Source organism: Lycorma delicatula, chromosome 8, assembly GCF_047948215.1.
Source record: "Lycorma delicatula isolate Av1 chromosome 8, ASM4794821v1, whole genome shotgun sequence".
Lineage (NCBI taxonomy): Eukaryota > Metazoa > Arthropoda > Insecta > Hemiptera > Fulgoridae > Lycorma > Lycorma delicatula.
In genome coordinates, this window is record NC_134462.1 from 106,620,009 (window position 1) to 106,644,722 (window position 24,714).

General features: G+C 31.9%; 1 protein-coding gene across 2 annotated transcripts in view; it reads right to left on the minus strand.

The window, feature by feature from the left end:
- LOC142328736 (ras-related and estrogen-regulated growth inhibitor) overlaps positions 1-20,651 on the minus strand; it is an 88,092-nt gene extending 67,441 nt beyond the window's left edge. Inside the window, exon 1 of one of the 2 annotated variants that reach the window (XM_075372717.1) lies at positions 20,220-20,570. The gene's annotated coding sequence lies outside the window, so the exon portion shown is untranslated. Of the gene's footprint in view, positions 1-20,219 lie in introns of both variants that reach the window. The other variant, XM_075372718.1, reaches the window with a different exon arrangement.
- Between the last annotated feature and the right edge of the window lie 4,063 nt (positions 20,652-24,714).

Below are 24,714 nucleotides of genomic sequence, written 5' to 3' on the forward strand. Positions count from 1 at the left end.
GCGCGCTTTGGTTAGAATCATTTATTTAAATAAACGAATAATATTATATTTAAATAAAATGATAAATATTTTAAATTAAGTTGTGTGTGTAAGGCCGTGCATCAGAAACAAGCCACAGTTGTCAGCTTTTTTTTATTGTGGTTAAAAAAATAATAATAATAATTTTTTTTCAGTCATTTAGATCTGTCCGAGTCAATCGTCCCTATTAATCTTTATTCAAACTAAATACAGAGTGTCCCATATAAAATGCAACCCATCAATCACTCATCAATGAAATTTCAAAAGTCAAGCTTACTCCCCTACTCGTGACAGAAATGGACTCGTCCAACATCTGAACATCGCGGCGACGCAGTAGAACACTACCGATAGTAACAACAATGCAATCATAACGTTCAGTGTATTGCTTGAGACAAGATGGTGTTTTCGCTAGATGAACGTGTTTTCATTGTCGAGTCGTACTTCAGTAAGAAATCAGCGGTTGCAGTGCAAGATTTGTTTCGCCATAAGTACCCAGATAAACCAGCTCCTAACAAAACATCAGTATTAAGGTTAGTCGCAAAATTTTGAGAGACCGGTTCTGTTAATAACAAGGAACACAAAAGATCTGCGTCAGTGTTGAATACAGATACAGTGACTGAAATCAAAGAACGATTACTCGCCTCGCCAAATAAATCGATTAGACGTTTGTCTGCAGAAATTAATTTGTCTAAATCGACTGTTCATCGGGCGACCAAACGATTACAATTACGATCATATCGCATTCAAACGGTTCATCGACTTCTTGAGCCCGACAAAGAAAAACGGCTACAATATTGTCAATGGTTCCGTCGATTTCTGGGTGAGGGAATTAATGTTATGGATTCGTTATTTTTCACAGATTAAGCGCGGTTTCATTTGGATGGCTATGTAAACAGCCAAAACTGTAGAATTTGGAGCGCTGAAAATCCCCACGTTTATCACGAAAAACAAGAATTACACCCGCAGAAGTCGGGCGTGTGGTGCGCGATATCGCGGAAGAAAATAACCGGTCCTATTTTTTTCGAGTACACCATTAATGCAGAACGATATCAGGATATTTTATTTCAGTTCATCGCACTCTTGGAAGAGGAAGACACACTGCCGGCTACAACATGACGGCGCGACATCGCACTACACAGGTTCAACTTCTGATTTCGTCGAGGAATTCTTTGGTAATCGTGTTATCGGTCGAGGTTTGTGGCCACCAAGATCTCCAGATTTGACTGCGGCGGATTTTTTTCTACGGGGTTACCTAAAAGAAAAAGCCTACAGCAACAAACCACGGACACTTGAACGATTGAAAATCAATGTTGAACAAGCTGTATTAAATATCCAGCCACAAACTTTGAAAAAAGTTGCAAGAAACGCTGTAAAAAGAATTGAAGCTTGTATTCAAGAAGATGGCGGCCACTTCCAACATTTACTGTAAATGTAAGGTAATGGATGGTAATAATAAAAATTACATTTACATTTTACACATGCCTTTTATTATTTCAATACCTACCAGTATAAGGTTGGGTTGCGTTTTATATGCGACACTCTTGCTTATAATTAAGTAGGTGTGTTAGATTAATTTAGTAAAAATCGACTGTTAAGGAATTTTTAAGGTAGCTTTCTAGTTTTTTCTCTAATAAAACTGGATTATATATATTTTCTTTCATAAAGAAAAAAGAAAGAAGGAAATTCTTACATAATTAATTTATACATATGATTAATAATTAAAAATTTTCAATTAACTTTATTTTGTTTTCGTTTCCTAATTAAAATTAGTTATGCACTTTAATGTTGTTACCATTTGGTAAATGTTTATAGCTAAATTTCATCGTTAATTTTATAACCTCGTGTTTGGCACCTGCCATATAAACTAAAAAATAAATCTCTTTCATCACTTTTAGTAAGTAGTTTATTTAAATTACAAATATTTTGCATAATGCAAAAAAAAAAAACAATTTTAGAAATAGTATTTTGTTTGCTATTGTAACGTGAAACTACGTAAACATTTTTCATGTGTTGGTATAATTGCAGGCATTGAATTTAATGTTCCCTTTAAAAAAAAAATATTAATATACTCGTATTAAATGTTTAATGTACGAGTAAATCTCAGAGCGATATTACGGCAAGTATAAAACTAGGTATATATTAAGATTAATTTTGTTAACCGGTTAAAAAAACAATAATTGTTTTATTTTCCTTTTATTACAAAATAACAAAAAAAGACTTCTTGTAAAAAAATAAAGAGATACTTTCCGTTAAAAAAAATTAATTTTAAATTATAATGGGCGTTTAATAATTAATGAAACAAATATTACTGTAGAAGAATTTTATTAATTCTATGACAATGAAACACACTTTCAACATAATCCCCGGCTATATTTAGGCGCTTGTCCCATCCGAGTTTCTTATTCTAGTAGAATTGTTCATCTCGATATCCGAGTCATTTTTGTACTGCATTCTTGATCCGCTTGTTCCTGAACTCAATGTCATGTAAAAACTATTGGAGAGGACCGAACAAAACAAAATTTTACGGTACAAGACCTGAATTGTAATGTGGATGCGGCAATACCTTCTTTTTGTCATTTCACGGACAGAACTCTTTTGAACCTTCTCGAGCACCTGTCCAAACCTACGCCCGAACCGATCATACTCTCCATCACTTAGTGATGGAGTTTACGTAAGGGAAAGATTCCTAACACACTGCTGTGGGAAGCTAACCTTGAGATATATGGCTGGTCACCGGCTAGTTAGGGCTCCAAGCGCTTTAATATGATGGACAGGAACTTGCTGACATTCAGCGACCTAGGCGTGGCACCGAATTGCTGTCTTGAAAAAGTAAATTTTACTTTACGGATGTTATATATATTTTTAGTAGTTGACGGGGTGCGCCTACCCATTTTAGGAAATATATGACAAGTGAGCGGTTGGGACACGTAAGACGGTGGTGTATGGCACCGCGCTTAGTCCGCTCACGCTGTTAGGTAGCTCTAGGAGATATTTAGGACACCGGTCGCTAAACTGTTTCGTGGCTCAGTAGCCGTTTGTGGCACAGACATTCGGTCTTATGATTTAGGACGAACGAATGGGCTGGTGGCGGGAGAAATACCAAGCAAACCAATAATACTCTCCATCACCTCCTAAGGTGAAACCGCCCTATCAAAGGATCGCTCCGAAGCCCATCGTAGAGATCTGAGAAACGTATGTGCTACAACGTCCTCGTCGTCACAGTAGCGACATAGAGGTGAGCCACGCCTGTCCTTGGTTTGGAGGTAGACCTCGAACGACCCGTGACCCGTAAGCCATTGGACCGTCCAAAAGTCCACTTCCGCATGTCTCCTCTCGATTCAGGTCTTGATCCGCGTTATCAAGCTGAAGATCCATCTACCGGTAACAGCGTCGAACTATCTCTCTTGTAACATTTCTCAATCAGCGGCAATCTCTACCGACCCCACTTTTTTCTCGCTTCCCGTATCTTTTGAGCGATATGAGGGGCAAGCGTTATCATGCAGAAGAATTATACCTTTTAAGAGAGAACTTGGAAGTTTCCTCCTTACTACGGGTTTCAATTTATTTTTAAGCGTATAACAGTAGTACTCGCTGTTAATTGTAGGTTGTTATTTCAATTAATTAAGCGGTTCTTTATAGATCCAAAAACCGTTGGCAAACATCGTTTACTTTACCGGCTGTCACGTAGGTTCAGAATATTTTCCTAGCGGGCGAACTCGGATGTTTCCATTCTATATTCTGGCGTTTGGATTCCGGCTCAAAATTATGCGCTCTAAAATCTACCAGTATTTACTTTCCACTAAAAGTACTGTACAAATGTGAATTGGGTACCTTGTTGATTTTCAGTTGCCGTCTCAGAACCCACTTCGAATGCGTTTTGCGTATTTCAGCAGCTAATCATGTATAATGGAATGAATTGTACCAATACTCGGACTATAAATTTTAGCGATTTTCCAAATTTTTATGCGCCTTTTCTTGCGAGTGTAATCATTAATACGGTTTTGCAGATCGATAGTAATATTTTCTACAGATCTTCCGATAAAATTGATACTTGTTATTTCCGATTTAAACCGTTCTACCCACTTTCGGTTAATAAACATTTTTTACTATACCGTTTTGACATCTGCGAGTGAACTTCGGCCGGATTTATACCTTCACAGAATAAAAATTTAATCGCAGCTTGCTGGTCTTCCATTGAACATGTTTCGATCGAAACCGACAATGTGAGATAAACGAAAGAGATTTTAATAATAGGAAGTGTTTTCGTATAACAGATATCTTTGTCAGAGGAACCGAATTGAACATCAGGTAATTTCAGTTTATTTTAATAAATTGTTATTTCGCTATTGCCACTTGTCTAATTATATTGATTGATTGACTCTCAAAAAATTATTTGAATTTTTAATTAGTTTCTTAAGTAGCTTTTAAAATTTATTAAATCTCTTTTCTTCATAAAAATCAGATTATTCTTTTGTTTAAATCTAAAAAATTAAAAGTTTTTTTTAACTTTACTATTAGACCCGGCAATGCTTTTCTGTTGTTAGATTTGCGTATGTATATATATAGATTAAATGAACACAATTGAAAATTTGATAAAACATTAAAAAACTGAACATTACGGAACTTCACAAAATTTAACCTTTCATCTTGTAAAAGTCAGAATGTAAATAAATCCAATTGTCAAAACAGCACTACCTGTCGGATTTAATTCAAACTACTCATTAAACACAGTAGTCGGTTCAAAATACCTCTAACTTTCTTTATACTGATCAGATGGAGGATTTCAGTAGCTTTAAACCTTCTCCGGACAGCGCGGACAATTTTTCAAAAATTCTCGCGTAAAACGGTCCAGTAGTTTTATAGCGGTCACACATACGAACATTGCCTTATATATATATTAGGTATATATAGAAGAAGAAAGTTTGTTTGTATATTTTTGTTTGTTTTGTAAATATCTCGACCCCAGCACCACTTAGCGGGTCCAAACTAATTCAGAAACCTTCGCGGGCGTGCGCACAACTCACCAAAGTTTCATCGCAATCGGATGAATGGTATAGGAACGCATACGGGACAAACATTCATTTATATATATATATATATATATATATATATATATATATATATATATATATATAGATAGGATGATTTGCTTTGTCTTAAATCCATTAAGAATTAATTAATTTTAAGTTAAAAAATTAACTCTGCCGTAATAAACGCTAAATTAATAATTATAGTTTAAATAAACACAATTAACGATTTCAATAACCGAGCAATATAGCAAAGTAGTAAAATATAAAATTAAGATAGAAAAATAATGAGCATAATTATTGAGTTACCGTAATTATTTTCAAAAGAATGTTTTTTTTGACTTCGTTAAACGATGTACTGGAATGTTGGCAATGCGATTTATTAACAGACCACATCTGTAAGCGAGTGAGCGTCTTCGCCTCCTCTTCGTATTTACGACAAGTAACCGATCGATCATCAGTTAAAACACATAACTTTCGCAAAAAACTTTAAAAAAACGAACTTAAAATAAATATTTGTATTACATTCGTCCTACATAAAATTAATATCCTCATTGGTAAAAGAAAAATAAATTTAATTTATTTAATTGGTAAAAGAAATAATAAATTTTATTTCTTCAACGATTTCTCAGTTCATAATTTTTTATGTAAATCAAATTAACCTTTAAGTCCTCAAGAGCTACTGGACCGAGTTTTATTTATTTTACACAGCATAAAAGTAAATTATTACTTTGCATCGCTTTAAACGTATAATTAATAATATATTTCATTATATATACTAATAACAGAGAGATTTAAATTCAAATAAAAAAATTATATCTTTGATTTAAATCTGGGTCTTCCAGTATCAAAAAAATTCATAGAAAATGTATTTATTAAATTATATTATTTCATTTTTAATAATAAAATACACACGTTATGTTAATATTTCATCTTAAAACGCTTTGTAAAAATTTGTTTTTATGCATAATTTTTTGAACAGGGTAATTATTTTTTATTTCATAATTATAGCTTATAAACAGTAACCGTAGTCTTCCCTATTTTTTGAGTGAACTATAGTTTCTCTTCCGATAATGCATTTTTAATAAATCAACTGAAACACGTTGACGGTATGAATCTGGTTAGTAATTATAAAATAAATTTTTTGATCTTGCAGGACCAATGTTTAAATCAAAGATTACAATTACTTTTCGGTCCGGATCGGTAGGGTTTTGCCGCATTCAACTTACAATCTCAATCTTGTACCGTTCGATTTTTTTGTTCATCCTTCCAAAAAATTGTTACGTGACACGAGTTTGGCAATAATGAGCGGTACAAGAATGTCTTAGACACTAAGGTGAACAATTATTTATTAATGAAGTAAGAAAGCTTACAGAAAGATAAGTCGTTAAACGTAGCCGGGGATCATGTTGAAAAATAGCGTTAGTTTCATAGTTATTAAATAAACAATAATTTTTCTATAGCCATTTTGTTTTTAATTATTAAATGACCCTCGTAATAATTTATTAAAGTGCTATTTTTTTATTTGTACTTTTCTGAATCTTCAGTCACTTAACTGATTTAATGTTTTTTTTCCATTCCTTTTTGCTCTGTACTAATATTTTAACAGCAACATATTAATTATATCCTACAGCCTCAGTTATTTGTTTTATAAGTTTAAAATTTGTTTCTTCTTGTGCAGATTTTTCATTCTACACATCTCTCTACGGTCAAATTACATAAACCTGGATGTCATAATATACGGCCATTTCTTTATCGTATCTTTAATAACTAATTTATTTTTCTGCAGTATTTTCTGGAGTTGTAATACCTAGTAACCCTTGTAATACGAGGGTTATTTTATTTTGCAAGGTTCGATCGGTCACAAAATTAAACCACAGACAAAAAATAAAAATATTTTTATTTGTAACAAGTACTTACATAGTTACGCTATTTCTGTACATCATCGCCACTCCGATTTAGACATTTATCGTAGCGTTGTACCAACTTTCCAATACCCTCTTCATAGAACGGAGCCGCCTGTGTTTTCAGCCATGTTTCTACGCACACAGTTTGCGGTACTGAATGAAGTCTCTCACTCACAATGGTGTAGAGAGCTGATCTTGAAATTTCAGGGAACGAATCACTCAATACAGAAATTGTGAACCGACGATTTTCTCGAAGTGCCTCATCCACTCGCTCAACGAGATCATCGGTTGACACTCGCTTCCTTCCCAGACCGCCTGCATTATGAACATCTGTACGCCCTGCTTTAAAGTTCCTGCACCATTGTCGCACTTTGCCGTCTTTCATTGAAGTTTCACCGTACAAATTCGTCGATGAATTTCAGCCGCATCACACTCTTCAGCCTGAAGAAATCGAATTACCGCACGCACTTCACACTTAGCGGGAGATGCTATTGTTGTAGACATGTTTACGTGCTAGCTGCATGTTCAGAACTAAACAAAGTGACGCGGCGTGATTGAAGGCCATACTAGAGACGTTGTGCAACACATATGCGCAAAGGTTCATCCGATTTTTACACAAGTTTTTATTTCGCGACCGATCGGACCTTGAAATAAAATAACCCTCGTAGATATTAGAATTATACCATAATTATAATTACAACTTAGCAGTAATGTTTCTCTCGTCTCAGACCGATAATTCTCGAATAATAATTTTTCCCTATTGATCGAAGTACATATTGTTATACTGAAAATAAATTCAATTAACAATAAATTTACTGGATTTGAATCTCTCTTTCTTTCCTGTTTAGCCTCCGGTAACTACCGTTTAGATAATTCTTCAGAGGATGAATGAGGATGATATGTATGAGTAAATGAAGTGTTAGTCTTGTACATTCTCAGTTCGACCGTTCCTGAGACTGGATTTGAAGCTGGATTTATCTAATTTTATTTTTAATATTATTATTATTAATAATAATAATAATTATTTTATTATAAAATATAAAACGAGGAAAATATTTAACTTTTTTACTTTAATATACAATTTTAAATAATACCGAATTCAAAATTTCAAGTTATAAGCTTCTTTTTATATTGTCATTAATGATAAGAACACAAGATGTGGGATTTAATTTACAAAGCATTTGGCACCGTTGGTATTAATACAAATGTATAAATTTTCCACTTACCAACAATTTGAAAACCGTAAATCCTAGTATTTCGGATCTGTTACTCCATGTTCAGGGATGTTAATTTAAATTCAAATCAATAATCTTTTTTAAATTAAACTGTTGTGTTTGTAATAGTCGATCGTCAAAAATAAAATAAATTCGTACGTCAATAAGGCAGTAACGTCATGTTTGTAAGATGTTTGCGACTATTATAAATATTTAAAATGTTTGCAACATAATAGTCACATGACTGTATTATTGACGTACGAATTAATTTTATTCTTGAAGACCGACTATTATGAACATAACAGTTTAATTTAAAAACGATTATTGATTTGAATTTAAATTAAAATTCCTGAAAATCCCTGAAGATGGAATAACAGCTCTGAAAGCGATAGGATTTACATTTTTTTAAACTGTTGGTAAGTGGAAATTACTTTATACAATAAGTGGGAGTCAAAACATTGAACTAGATTAGGTGTAAATAGAGGAAAACCAAAAGAAAGCATAAAATAGACTAAACTTTTTCTTTTACTTAAAAACGAAATAAAAACATAAATTACAAAGTCTAAGGAAGCATTTAATAGAAAAAAAAAAACGATTATAAGTAGTAAGGTGGAGTTAGAATTATAGAAAAGTGTTAAGTTTGGACTGTACTTTTGTACGGTTGTAAAATATAATCATTAAAAAAAAAAAAAAACGAAAAATAGTGCTCTATATATCTCAAATATGGAAATAGTAGGAAAGTGATGAAAATTATACTATGTACTTCGGTCAATGGGGGAAAAAATATTAGTCAAGAATTGTCGGTCTGACACGAGAGAAACATTACTTGTACAATAGTACATAAGTACAAGTATAAGTCGAGAGAATTATTGTATAATTTTAATATCTATTAAGAGTTTATAACCTCCAGAAAAATAGATTTTTATCAGTTTTTTCCCGTTCGCATATACGTAAGACAGAGAAAAAAATGAAATCAGAATGAGAATGATAGTTTAATAAGAATAATTTTAAATTATGAAAACTAACTGATTTGAATAATCACGGACGGAATTGATTAAAACATTTATTAAAAAGATCAGAAGGTATTAAAAAACGGTAGAAAGAGACAAAAAATTATAGACGATCTATCAAAGTTTTCAGAAAATTAGAAGTTTAGAGAGAAGTAGAAGAGAATAGCGACGGACCGATTAGAAGGGAATGTGCAAAGGATTTAGCTAATGAGGACGGGAGTGCTAGTTTCGATGGTCCGGCTTCCGACGATTTTCTGAAAGATGAGTTTGAACCGTGCGAGTTCCGATGGTTTTACGAAGCAGTAATAACGTAATATGTACTGGCAACGTTGCATTTCTTTATTTAAAACATGACACACGAAATACGTTTAGGATTTTAATAATGTTTATAAGTATGAATTTCATATAGTTAAATAAGAAAATTAAAGTACGACTTTGCTTGGTTATTTCTTGTGCTTCTTATTCTTACATTTATCTATGGTTTTTACATTATTTTAGGAAATTTCTAAATAATCTTATTTCATTGTGTTGTGTTGAAATAATATACTTGTTATTAACCTATGTATAATACCGGTGTATTCTTCTTTGTTTTTCTGTTTATCCTATGGAACAACCGTAAGGTATTACTTCAGAGAATGATGTGTATGAATGTAAATGAAGTGTAGTCTTGTACAGTCTCAGTTTGACCATTTCTGAGATGTGTGGTTAATTGAAACCCAACCACCAAAGAACACCGATATCCACGATCTATTATTCAAATCCGTATTAAAGTGACTGCCTTTACTAGGGAAATTCAAATTCTAGTAAAAGTTAGTTTGCTTTTATACGGATTTGAATACTAGACAGTGGATACCGGAATAATTTGGTGGTTGGGGTCCAACTAATTACACGTCTCAGGAATGGTCGGCCTGAGTCTGTACAATACTACCTTATTTACATATCATATATATCATCCTTATCTCATTGGTCTGTGAGTTTGCTTATTGTTCACTAGTTGAACAGATTGCAAAGTACACATTAGGAAAAAATCCGTTATAGTTAATCTTAAGAAATATTTATATCGAGAAAGAATATTTATTTTTAACAATAATAAAAGATTAAATAAGAAATTTATTTTCGAAGGACTTCTTTGAAAACATATTCTCGTTCTTTATTGTGTTAAGTATTTATTTAAATTTAGAAAAGGGTATTTTAATTTTACTGTGCGATGTAAATATAAAGAAATATAACTTTAACCCTGAAGTATGAATGGCATATATTTTTTACATACTGTAAAAAAAAAAAAAATTGGTAGAATAACTAAAAAAAACATTAATTTAGTGTTGACAGCTCTTAACTGTTACTGCCATGATTTAATTCTAAATTTTAGTATTTATCTTCTTTATTTTTTCTTTACTTTTTCTTATTTATGATTTTAACTTTATAATTGGATATTTGTAGCTTGAATGAAAAGTGTCAGTACAGCAATCAATAGAAGCAACACCAGAAGAGAATGTCTGATAATAGGATTCTCATGCGAATATAAAATTATTAGTCACGCGGAAGGAGAGACATTGGAATACCACGTAAAAGATGGTAGTAGCTTATTGTGAGTTCTACATAGGTATAAGCCTAATCCTTGTGTATACGGCGAAGAATTCTATAATCTATTTTCTTAGAGGTATTACTACTGTGTTTTTAAGTTATTATATTATTTCCAAGTAGAATATTAATTCCAGGATATAATAATCGACGTGATTGAAGTCACTATTCCTATCGACCAATTCTGGTCGATTTATCTCCATCGCTTGGCATTATCTCTCAAATTGTCGACAGTAGAGATTAGAATCAATCGTTTAACTGGGCAGCAGCAGCTTATATTGAGCAATTTTTCTTCAAACGCATTACACACACACACACACACACACCTGCGCGCGCGCGTTCGCACGCATACATACATACACACACACACACACACACACACACACACACACACACACACACACACACACACACAGATAGATAGATAGAGAGAGAGAGAGAGAGAGCGAGAGAGAGAGAGAGAGAGAGAGAGAGAGACCTAGCATAACTTTTCTTGGAATCAATTTTGGCTGAGCTTCACCATGCTTCGACTACAATTTTTTCCTTACATTATTGTCATACGTAATCCATTTCTTATCGTCCGTCACAAACCGTTTCAAAAATGGATCGATTTCTTTCTGCTTTAGCAACTATTCGCAAATGGAAATTCGATCCATTAAATTTTTAATTGTTAAATCATGTAGCCCGAAACATCGAGTTTTTTTTATGAAACCTTCTTCAATCGGTTTAAAACTATTTTTTGGCCTATAATTAGTTCGTCAGTGATATCACGACCTCTAATATCTTGCTGAACCTTTTCCATGATTTCATCTATGGATGATGCGTAGGCCGATGACTGAATCATCGGCGATATACGTATACTGATACCGTATCGTATCCATAAACAACACAAATATTTTAGCAGTCTGAGTCGCATTCTTCCATTTTTTGTAATTATTATTCCAACTAGTTTTTTCAACTTGCTGCCAAATCTCTGTGTGAGTGTGTGTGTGTGTGTGTGTGTGTGTGTGTGTGTGTGTGTATAGGCAAATGAAATTACTGCTTGTCAGGCCTGTAACTGCAAATGTAAGTGTAAATGTACCGGTAAACATATAGTCCTGAACAGACTCTGGTCGATCATTCCTGAGACGTGTGGTTAATTGAAACCCAACCGACAAAGAACACCGGTATCTACAGTGTAGTATTTAAATCTATATAAAACCACATTAACCCGGCGAGTTAGTTTTTTGTAATAGAATTGTAATAAAACTGTACAAAATATGTTATTTATTTTCTTTCTTTTTCAACAATAACTTTAAGAAAAAAATCAACTAACATTATTATAGCCTTCTAAAAATACTCGGTGACATATCACCTTTCGAAAGCTTCTTAATACTGTCAGATTTTATTAAAATTACCAGAGTTAAGCGATCCTAAAGACATCTACCGGGAAAATACGAAGAAACGTTTTCTTGAAAAATCCCAATATATAAATACATATATAACGAATTAAATTTAACCGTTATTAATATAGCTACTTGTACTGTAATTAGTTATCTATGCCGCAATGAATGGAATTTTTATTAGACAACGTAATTCAAAATCACTTTAAAACTTTTTTTTCTATATTTAAAGTTTACTTTCTTATATTTATAACGATATTTGCTAACGTCATTTGCTATATTTTTGGAAGTTAGCAATCATTACAGTCGACAGAAAAGGTAAATGAATGCGATGATTTGCTAATGAAATACGAGAGGTAGTTAGCGAATGTTATTTGAACAAATTTTACTATACGACCCGTATTAATATTATTTCATCAAGAAAAGTCAAATTTAGCATGGAATATCTATCACTGTCATTTAAAATTATATATTTATATATATTCCAAATGTAGTTCTTTAGATATATAAAAATTTATTTATTACTTAAAATTTTAAATTTCAGGATATATATATATATATATATATATTTTTTTTTTTTTAAATGAAAATTTATAATTTTATATTTTTGCAGCTGTATGTCGTAATGTTTGTGTTTGTTTGTTTTGTGTTAATTATGTAATTTGGCTTGCTACTAGTAAAATATATATAATTTTTTTTTAGACGTTATAAACTACGCCAACGCGGATTGAAAATAATTTATTAACACGTTTCCGCAATAGAACTGTCCGAATAAGTTAAAAGAAATCAACCAAAACAAAGTTGATCATTAACACCTGTTTTTATAGATATATATATATACTAAAGTGAAAATATAGAAAAACATAACGAAAAAATATAATCTTTTTTTTTTGAAGGCCATTTTATTAATATATCGATTTTTTGTTGATTTTATCATTATTTCACTCTTCCATCTTTCTATAAAATAATTTAATAATTAAGTAATTTTGCTGTGATAGTTCGAAATAAAATTTTTAAGAGATAGAATAGCCATTGGTTTTCGTAAAGTTGAAAACTAATGAAATGATCTTAAGGGATTTACTTTGATGTCAGAAAAATATAAATATTTAAAAAATTATATTTTAGCGTAATTAATATAAATTATATTTAATTTATATAATATAAATTATATTTTAGCGTAAAATATTATTAGATGGCGTACTGAGAAGTTACAGACGTTTGCTTGTTTGTGGCGATTGAGCGAAGCAAACAAGTTTTGAAATTTTTCGGAAAAAATGGATAAATTAAATATCCAGATGTTATACAATACTTATGTTTTAAAATGTTTAACCCTAACGGACATATAAAAGAGTTAGATTCCATTTTAAAGGATTCTTCCCCTTGGTTTTCTACGGTAAAAAATGAGCTGCTGAATTTAAACGTGATCCTACATCCATTTAAGATGATGAGACCCCTTTAGAACCCTAAAAAATCACTACGACCGATGAATTAATCCAAGAATTCACGGCGACATATTAAAATCGCCGACTGAAGTCACGCGAGCTTGCTGATATTACAAACATTTCGATAGACCTCGTCTATTTAAGCCTTGTAAAGGCTTAAATAGGCTTCGGGGCGACGAATACCTTCTTGCCAGAAGCGGTGCTAGCGTGGGTGCTGAGGCGCCTAAATCAGAGACGCTGCTGATAAAGTAGTCGGCGTAAGTAGCCTTACGCCGGCCTACTACAGTCAGTCAAGTCTGGTGTGGCCAGACTTGACCAGAACCTCGAAGGAGATCCTATCCATTCGAAAGGCTAGTGGTGGAAGTCAGAATCCGCGAGGGCAAGAACGAACCGGTAGATTTAGGAAGGTCATCGCGGTGTCTCTCAAAGATGCTACGGTTTTGCCCAGATTGAAACTATCAGCCTTAAATGTAGCGACCTCCAAATGGGTACGAACGAGAAGTTTATCAAGGAGTGTTTTGGAATTTGCGCACCATAATGCAAGCTGATAACTTTTTGCCTGTTTTTATTTCCCTCTTTAAATGTAGTAAAAATTATTAATAATAAATAATAATAGTAAATTAATAAAAATTATCAGCTTGCATTAATGTGCGCAAGCGTACTGCCGGGTTAATTGTTTGCAATAACTCGATTGTTTGTAAACGGATTTTTACAAATAAGATGTCATTTTGTTGAAAATAAAATGCTTAATAAACTTTATGACAATAAAAATTTTATCAAACAAATAATTACGAAGATATTGAAGATTAAAAAGTTAAGATGGCTGCCATTATGAATTTTTTGAAGGTGACGTTATAAAAATTGTTTATTTTGTAGAATAAGACACTAATCTTAGATTTGCCAAATTTAATTAAAGTAGATTTCCCGTTCCTTAGAAATAATTTTTTTGTTGAAAATCACAAAATGGCGTTTAGACGGAATACAAAGCAAAATAGGACTTAAGTCGATATGAACGTTTTTGGTCATTTTGGTGTCCTTCCTGAAGTTCGGCGAATAGGACCCGGAACACTTTGTATTGAAACATATTAAATTTGTTGAGCAAGTCAGAATAATATTACGGAAAAAAGAATCTTTGCTTTTTATATTAATATTATTTTGTGATAGATAATACCTTACAATTTAATAACGAGTATCTACTTTCATAATTACCTAGAGAATAATTCCTGTTACCCTAACGATTTTTTATAACCGTAGATAACAACCCATAAATGTTTGATGCAGGCTACCGAAATATTTTACTGGAATAGAATTCTACAGGTTGTCCCATATAAAACGCAACCCATCAATCACTCATCCATAAAATTTCAAAAGTCAAGCTTACTCCCCTACTCGTGACAGAAATGGACTCGTCCAACATCTGAACATCGCGGCGACGCAGTAGAACACTACCGATAGTAACAACAATGCAATAATAACGTTCAGTGTATTGCTAGAGACAAGATGGTGTTTTCGCTAGATGAACGTGTTTTCATTGTCGAGTCGTACTTCAGTACGAAATCAGCGGTTGCACTGCCGTTGCACTGCGCGGTTGCACAGCGGTTAGAGAGACCGGTTCTGTTAATAACAAGGAACACAAAAGATCTGCGTCAGTGTTGAATACAGATACAGTGACTGAAATCAAAGACCGATTACTCGCCTCGCCAAATAAATCGATCAGACATTTGTCTGCTGAAATTAATTTGTCTAAATGAACTGTTCATCGGGCGACCAAACGACTACAATTACGACCTTATCGCATTCAAACGGTTCATCGACTTCTTGACCCCGACAAAGAAAAACGGCTACAATATTGTCAATGGTTCCGTCGATTTCTGGGTGAGGGAATTAATGTTATGGATTCGTTATTTTTCACAGATTAAGCGCGGTTTCATTTGGACGGCTACGTAAACAGCCAAAACAGTAGAATTTGGAGCGCTGAAAATCCCCACGTTTATCACGAAAAACAAGAATTACACCCGCAGAAGTCGGGCGTGTGGTGTGCGATATCGCGGAAGAAAATAATCGGTCCTATTTTTTTGGTGTACACCATTAATGCAGAACGATATCAGGATATTTTATTTCGGTTCATCGCACTCTTGGAAGAGGAAGACAGACACTGCCGGCTACAACATGACGGTGCGACATCGGACTACGCAGGTTCAACTTCTGATTTCGTCGAGGAATTCTTTGGTAATCGTGTTATCGGTCGAGGCTTGTGGCCACCAAGATCTCCAGATTTGACTGTGGCGGATTTTTTTCTACGGGGTTACCTCAAAGAAAAAGCCTACAGCAACAAATACGAACATCTGAACGATTAAAAAGTCAATATTGAACAAGCCGTATTAAATATCCAGCCACAAACTTTGAAAAAAGTTGCAAGAAACGCTGTAAAAAGAATTGAAGCTTGTATTCAAGAAGATGGCGGCCACTTCCAACATTTACTCTAAATGTAAGGTAATGGATGGCAATAATAAAAATTACATTTATATTTACATATGCCTTTTTATTATTTCAATACCTACCAATATAAGGTTGGGTTGCGCTTTATATGGGACACACTTTATTAAATGGCTTTATTATAAAAAATAATGTATTGCTGTAATAATAAATATGTTATAAATTTAAAACAAAGTGTCATCGATTTCTGTTATAAAAAATTATCAATAGAAGGCTATATGGATAACGCAACCGGTTTAAGTGGAACTGGTACTCTGAAATGCATTCAGAAGACGTCGTGAAATGCAACCTGATTTTAAATTATTTTATTATAAAAGTTTAGTGTCTGTACTAAAAAAAAAATTCTATTGCATTAACAAATAATTTCTACTTAAAGTCATTGACCGAGTGAAGCGAGATCAGTTGTGTTTATTTGGCCATACTTATCTTTCACGTTTTGTTTTTATTATTTCGTCTGAAAAAACTTTAGGATTGTTTAAAGGATTTAAAAAAAACATGTCTTTTTTAAACATGAGTTTTGGCTTTGAAAAAAAACGCTTAAACATTCTACTTTAAACTTTTTTCTTGAAAATACATTTTTTTTTTTAAAAAAGAACACTGAATTGGGACTGCCATATATTTAAAAAAAATATATATAAATAAATTAAATACGACTAAAATATTAATTATTTATTTACGAGTATGTTTAATTCGTAAGATTGATAAAAAACATTCTAAATTGTTAATATGACATGTTTTACCCATGACTTCTGCTTGGTAAAATATAACCTGTTTGATGTCACAAGAGATCCAAGATGAGTTAAAGCTACTTCAAAAAATAAAACATTTTCTAGAATAACAAGCATCCCATGTGAGTCATAACAGGGGAAGTGAAAAGTGTTTTTGTTTCTCAATGCTTTCTTTATTTAATCATAATATTGTATATGAGCAGGCCAAACCTACGGAGAGTCAGATAATATTTAACTCAGAATGGTATGCGTAGTAAGGTAAAGGCGAAACTAAAAAATTTCATGTTTTTAGCAGATTTAAAAAAAGCGGACAATTCAGTTGTACTTTCCCGTCGCACGGCTTATACACACATAAAACTTAATTTAAAATACGTCGCTAGTCCTCCTTGTGATGACAGGGCGTACTATTGACGCAGTGTAACCACTTAGCCGCTAGGTTAGAGAATGTTTCGGGTGGGGGTACGATTTTGCAAAAAAATGGTTTTTGCAAATATTTTTTAATTATTAACAAATGTATCTAAGAAAAATATGATCTTAATTAGGCGAAATCTCGAGTTACTGAAGGACTTGCTCTACAGTCACACCTCCTAGACCTTTAGTTGAGAATTTAACGGTATCAATGCTCCAGATACAGACGTAATCTGACCAATATTAGTGAAAATCGGTCCAGCAGTTCTGGAGATATAAAGTGGCTTACAGTGCGACACCGAACACATACAGCGTACATACGAACATCCGGAAGATTTCCATTCGGTTTTTTGGGTTCCTTAGGTGTCAAAATGTTAAGATCCAGTGAAACCAGTATATGAACAAATTGGACCATTACAATACTTTCCCTTCTACACGGGAAAGTATTTCCTGCTAGACGGGAAAGTAAAAACTAGTTATTTACTCCTGTCTGTCCAAATTTCACCAATAAAATGTAATTATCTTGTACAGTACATTAATATAGTTTTTTAACTTGGTTTCCATTAGAATAATAACGAAAAATAAAAATGAATTGTGTACCAGATAGATACGCCCTTATATTTCTGAGCTTGGGAAATGATATATTCACTATGTTCATCATAAGGATTAGCTGTATAATGAACATCATTACTATCAGAGAAAGATGCTCTGAGCAGCTACTTTCAATGTAACCCACCGGGTTGGTCTAGTGGTGAACTTGACATCGTAAATCAGCCGAGAATTCTAAGGTTCAAATCCTAGTAAAGGCAGTTACTTTTATTTTGATTTGAATACTAGATCGTGGATACCGGTGTTCTTTGGTGGTTGAGTTTCAATTAACCATACATCTCAGGAATGGGTTGACTTAAGGATTGTCATCCTCTGAGTTAATACCTTAGGTCGTTCCGAAGGCGAAACAGAAAAAGAGAGAGGTACTTTTAATGTGTGACAGTCATAAAAATTATAAATAATGTCCTGCGTTTAACTGTAGATATATGTACTTTCTTATTCAAATTTTCCTACTAATTTTTTTTGTAATAATTAACCTAAAAAACCTAAAACCTAAAAACCTTGTAAACCTGAAAAACATCACTAGAAATTAAACTGAAAATTTTCAACAGTAGATAATATTTTTCGAATTAATTTTTAAAATCAATAAATAATTTATAAAGCAACAATAGGTTGACAGCAAGTAATAATTACTACTGATCCTGGATGACAATAAATTTTGTTACGCGTGAAAAAATTCTACGCGTAAAATATATCTTTCAACTGTTAAATATAGAAAAACAAATTTTTTTTAATGTTTTCATCTCGAAACGATTTTTAGTACGAGACTACCACATTCTCAAACCCCATGGGGATTAATACAAAAACTTTAAATGAAAATAGACATATTTTAAACGATACTGAAAAAGAAAAAGTTTTACGTAAAAACCTTAAATCATCCTAACCAAAACGGCAATCTTTTAATATATTTTACGGATAGTTTTAGAAGCGGTTTTGGTACAAAACCGTAATCTCATAACGAACCCAAGTACCCAAGTAATCTCTTAACGAATTTTTTTTTAGTGTTTATAAATGAGGACTTATCTAAGAGCTACTGAAGGCCGCTTTTGAAACTAGCTATGAAAAACATTAAATAGCCGCCATTTTGGTTATGACTGTCGTAGCTAAAATTGTTTACCACAAATTTTTGTTTTTAAATACTCTTTAAACTAAGATGTGTCAAAATCCTACGTTTCTATTTAAAATTTTTGAATTGCGTTCTCCCATGAGGTTATGTATTTGGTATGTGATGATCTCATACGAAAAATATATCGTTTTAAGGTAGAAGCATTAATTATTAATTTCATTATAAAGTTGTTTTTACATACTTGTAAAAAGTTGTAAATTTTTTTATATACTTTGTTTATATGCGATATGTAAATAAATAAGCATATATATATACAAAAAAGGTACTGAGAATATGTTATTTTGATTTTACTACAAAATATTTGCAGATTAGAAACTGTAAAGAAAATCAAGTATTAAAACGACACACACACACACACACACATATATATATGTACATTAGAAATATAATAACATTAAGTATGTAGGTTGCAGGATATAGCAAGTATGTTGAAGCTAAACGATTAGCATATAATAAAAAGAGATTAAATACATCAAATACGTTAAATAACTGACAACAATGGAAACATACATTTAAATACAATAACTGTGGGTTGAATATATTGACTAAATATGACAATTATTGGTCGTTTAAAGAAATATGTATGTGGAAAGAAAAATTACCGATTCAGACATCAATTATATCTGAAATATAAATTGACGAATTAATCCTTTACCGAAGAATTTCATCCAAAACGGTTTAACTGTTGTCATGTTACGCGCAATTATAGATAAATTTCAACATCGCTAGTTAGCTGTAACTAAAACACCTTGTTTACAGAAATGATTACGAAATAAAGTAATTTTTTCGTTAATTTTATATAATAAAATTAAATTTTATGAAATAATTTTCAAGGAAAAATAATTTTTAAAATTCTTCAACGATTAAATAAATAGTAATTGTTTTTGCGATTTTATAAAATATTTATTAACTGCAATGTTATCGATATTCTTTTGTTATATCAAAAGATAAATCAAATTTATAAAACTTTTAATGGATTGTATTGAAAAAATAGTGACAACGAATAATTAGTTAATTCTGAGTAACCTTTACAAAATAATTAATTAATATTCATAATTTTAAATAACTGCACCCTTATTATTAAAAAAAATTGAAGGTTAACATTTTAAAACAGTTTAAAAAAAATATATATTATTTTGTTGTTTTCATCAAAGGTAACTCAGTGTTGTTTAAAGTTTAAAGAATTTGTACTACTAGTTTTTACAATAATTTATTAATTAAATGAAACTTCGTATTAATTTATAAAAAAGTTCAGAATAAGTTTTACTTACGATAACGTATAATAATTCTTGAAAATCAGAAGAAATATATCAAGAAGTAAACGAAGATAGGAACCGCATTAAACACTCCCATTGCCGACTATCAGGTCGGTAGAACTAACTGATCCACTAATACTAATACCAGTGTGTACAGTTACAACTAGTAAACCGCGCTTTCACTTCACCTGGCCCTAACGATCGTCAGCGGCGTCGTCTGTTATCCTCCGCGACCACAAAACATCGGCCGCTGACTGCTCGTCGTTTCGCCTCGCACCACCACCTCAATCTGTAATCACGTAATCCGGTGCGAAGCGAAATGTTTCTTAGATTCTCCCCATTTCTTTTTCCCCTCTCTTCTAAAAAAGATGGCCCGCTCAGACCCTACACCGGTCTTATAATCTAAAAATAACAACACTCGAGTTATTATTTTTAGTACATACTTAAGGTCAGGCGACCATCCTTTACCTACTTTCATCGGCCAATGTTACGTTTCGCCATCGATATGTATCATCCCACCTTTTTTAAATGTAATAATAATAATTACAATGTAAATGTAATAAATAAATAGATAAAAGAAACAGCGAACATTATATGTTGAAATATTTCATGTGGGTAATAAAATACGTAGATTAACACTTTTTTATTGTTGTTATAATTTTATTAGCGTATAAACTGCATACACATTTTCCGCAGTAAATTTCATGTAAGTATCTTGTGTAGGTATTTATCAAGGTATTTTATATACTTTTCAAATTTAGTCTACCTTGTTGAATTAATTTACTTGCCAAAAATTATTATGTATACAGCGTACCCATCTAAAAAAATAAATTAAGAATTTTTAAATCTAATCTGAATATTTATGTTTATTAAATTAAATTGTGAATCGTTATAAATTATTTTATTAATAATTCAACATCAAAGAATTTTGAAAAACTAGGAAAGATTAAAAAATATATTTTTAATCTTGATATATGGTTATTTATAATATTAATTTCCAAGAAAAATATTTTTCGTTAATAATTTCGGATTATTTAACCAAAATAATTTTCATTATGATTTTCCTTATTTCTTTTTCTTTTCGAATTTGGTCACTTTAATGATCCAACTTCCTTCATGTTTTTTTTCTTTATTTTCTCTTCCCACTACCTCTTCATTCTCTCTGTAAATTGTTCTTTACGTTCTTCCAACCACTTCATTTCGAATTTTTTTTCCTAGTTTTTAGGTAGATTTCATAAAAAAACTACCTATTGTAAAGGGTACCATGATTCGAACTCCAGAAAATTTCGACATATTTATGCGTTTCACATCACCCAGACCCCAAAACCACCCTCAACTCAAAGTTTATATATAAATACATATAAAAACATTTATTTATATATATATATATATATATATATATATATATATATACATTTCACCTTCTTGTGGACATGATAACAACCGTAATTTGCGCCAATCACTTTCAAATTGATACATAAAATATAATGACCCAATATATTGGTCAAGTTCGTTCATGGGTAAAATCGGACCATGAAGGTGGAAATGGGGTTTAGAAAAAAACAAAATATCGCTATAATTTTCTTAAGTAAAATATCGAATTCGTTGAAAGTTCCTACTATTTATTGGATAAGAGCCTGAAACTTATGCAAGTAAAGTTTTTTGATATCACTAACCATTGGCTCAGGAAGTGAAAGGAATGGGGTTTCAAAGACAAAAAACATACCTCCCTTAGTAGGCACAGTATCGAATCGTTTTAAAGTGATCGTTAGTACTCTAAAAATTACCTAAAAATTTTTTCTGAAACAATTTTTTACATGACCAACCCTTACGGCAAGGGATGACCAAAATGTTGCTGGAATTTTAAAATGGGGCTTGTCGTATATTTAACACGTGAAACTTTTTTTAACATGCAATCATTATCGTATTGAGTAAATCTGAAATTTTTCTTAACTTTAAGGTGGGAATCTTTTTTATCCCCTATTTTTGAAATTTTCCTCCACCTTCCGAGTCCGGTTTGGAATTTTTTCTTAACAGGTGAATTATGCTCTTCCACCAACGCTCTGTCTTTTTGATTCCAGTTCATAATTATAAATCCATATCGCATTACGGGTTAGAATCTGTGCTAAAAAGCATCACCTTCTAACTGATATCACTGTTTCACGTGTGTGCACATGTGAAGTCTTGTCTCCTTACGGTGAACTGTCAACTCTTTTGGAACCCATTTGTGCTTGTTTTACGGTATTCGATCTTGATAATGTTATGAACTGTTCCGACACTTAATAGTAATTTTTCAACTACAATCTGTCGTTATGAGGGAGTTTACGGGAGTTACTAGCGCTGGGGTTAAAGCTTCATCAATCGGACGTCAAAAATGGTGCTCGTCAGTTACTGCAGTTCGTCCGTTTTTAAATTTTTCTATCCACTTGTATAAATTTTTGTGGTTTGTACAACTTTGTTCGTATGTTTCGTCATACTAGAGTAAATATTAACCGGTTTTTCATCTTCGGAAAACAAAACCGGAGCGCTGCACGATGTTCAACTGTTTCACAATCTTCAATAAGATTCGTTTTTGAAAAATGAAATTTTGAAGATATATAAACAGAACAATTTTACTTCAAAATCTGATCAAAAGTCATCACAAGGTTAAAAACCTAAGTACCATATCCTCTTATCAACTGTTTTGCCTCCACAGATCTCTGTCTTTAATTATTGAATGATCCTTGTATTTCTTTATTGGTTCTAAATTTAAATGTGTTTGAATCCTTTATCGGGACCTAGTATTTTTTCTAATTACTTTCTTTTCCTTCTTTTCTATATTTTTCATATTTGTATTCATATTTAAGCATTCATACGGATATAAACTCTCTGATTTTATTAGCGTTTTATAATGTCTAATTTTCAGGTTTTTTAAAACTCTATTTTGTATTACTGATATTTCTCTTTAAGTTTATCTACAGTAGATATCTGAATTCTTTTACTATTTCTCCCTTCTCCTATTTCTGTTGGTAGAATTTTTTGTGTTTTAATCTTTATCATTATTTTTGTCTTTTCAACTAATATTTTTAGTTCTGATTTAGTTGTTTTATATCTAAAATGTTGAATTAAGCTCTTAACGATTTCAGACCTTCTGTTAGGACTGCTAGGTTATCTGCTAAAGAATATGATGGCTTTAGTTATTTATTTATAAGTTTTTATTTTTCAATATAAAATGAAAAAAATTTTAAATTATTATTGTTTATTAGTCTATATCATTTTAAGTAACGAAAAATTAAAACAAGAAAAATTTTGATTAAATTTTAGTTAATATATTTCTATTTTATTGGAATTTATATTTTATGCGTAGTAGTAAACTAAATAACTGTTAATGCCTCTTCTTCTTTAGAAAGAAACTTCATTTGAGCGTTATAACTTCAAGTGGATTATGTAAATCAATTTGGGTATACCTTAATGGAATCAAAAAATGAGATTTTTTAAATAAATATTCATATTTATTAAATAAAAATATAATAATTTTTAAATTAAGAAAATTTAAATAAATGTCTTTTTTCGGATGATTAAAGTATTAAGTATGATTAAGTACTTTCGAAAAATTTTCAGAGTAGTCATAAAATCCTCTTCATAATATAATTTACAGGTTGGTAACGCTGTATTTCTTTTTTTGTTTAACCTCCGTGACCACCGTTAGGTATTTCTTCGGAGAATGAGATGAATGATTTGTAGCGTGTGTGAAAATGCTTGAGCGGGATTCAAACCCGGGACCTCCGGATGAAAGGCCGAGATGCTACCACTCGCGCCATGGAGGTCGGCGCTGTATTTCTGTTATATAAAGATTAACCAGCTGTTTTCATTTACTTAAGAAACTATCAGGTTGTTAGAAACTGATGTATTTTCATATGTTAAGTGAAAATTTTGATTTTTGCAGTGTTAAGTTATAACTGCAGACCAAGGAAGTATTAATAAAGAATTGCTAGTTTTTAGGTGCATGAGCTTACAAATGCAGATGAAAACTACGAAAATATAACATACAGATTCGTTCAGAATTTTGATAAGGAATCTTCGACAGTAGTAACATTCCGAAAAAAGGAAAACCTTTTCACCGGGTCAGTCATCAGTTTGAAACAACCTTGACATCCTTCCAGTCGATTGAATAACTCTATTAATGTTGAGGAATCCTTTCCCGATCTACCCTTTACTCGATCAGGAATAGGCATTCAGAGCAAAATGTTCCCCGTTCAACAATTCAGAAAATAATGAAAAAAAAAGATCCTTTAAGCCTATTTGGGTTTATGAGGAACGTTGTTCTACTCTAAAGAAAACCAATTGCAGCTATTTTAAGACATTTTCCAGATGATTAATCAAGAAAATCAGTTTTCTTATCCGACGTGGATGCCATTTACCAGAGTAAGAAATCTCGGAAATATATTTTTTGCGTAAAGAAAATCTTCACTTTTATGAAAAATTTACAGACCACCCACAACATATAATGTAGTGGACAGCATATCTGAAA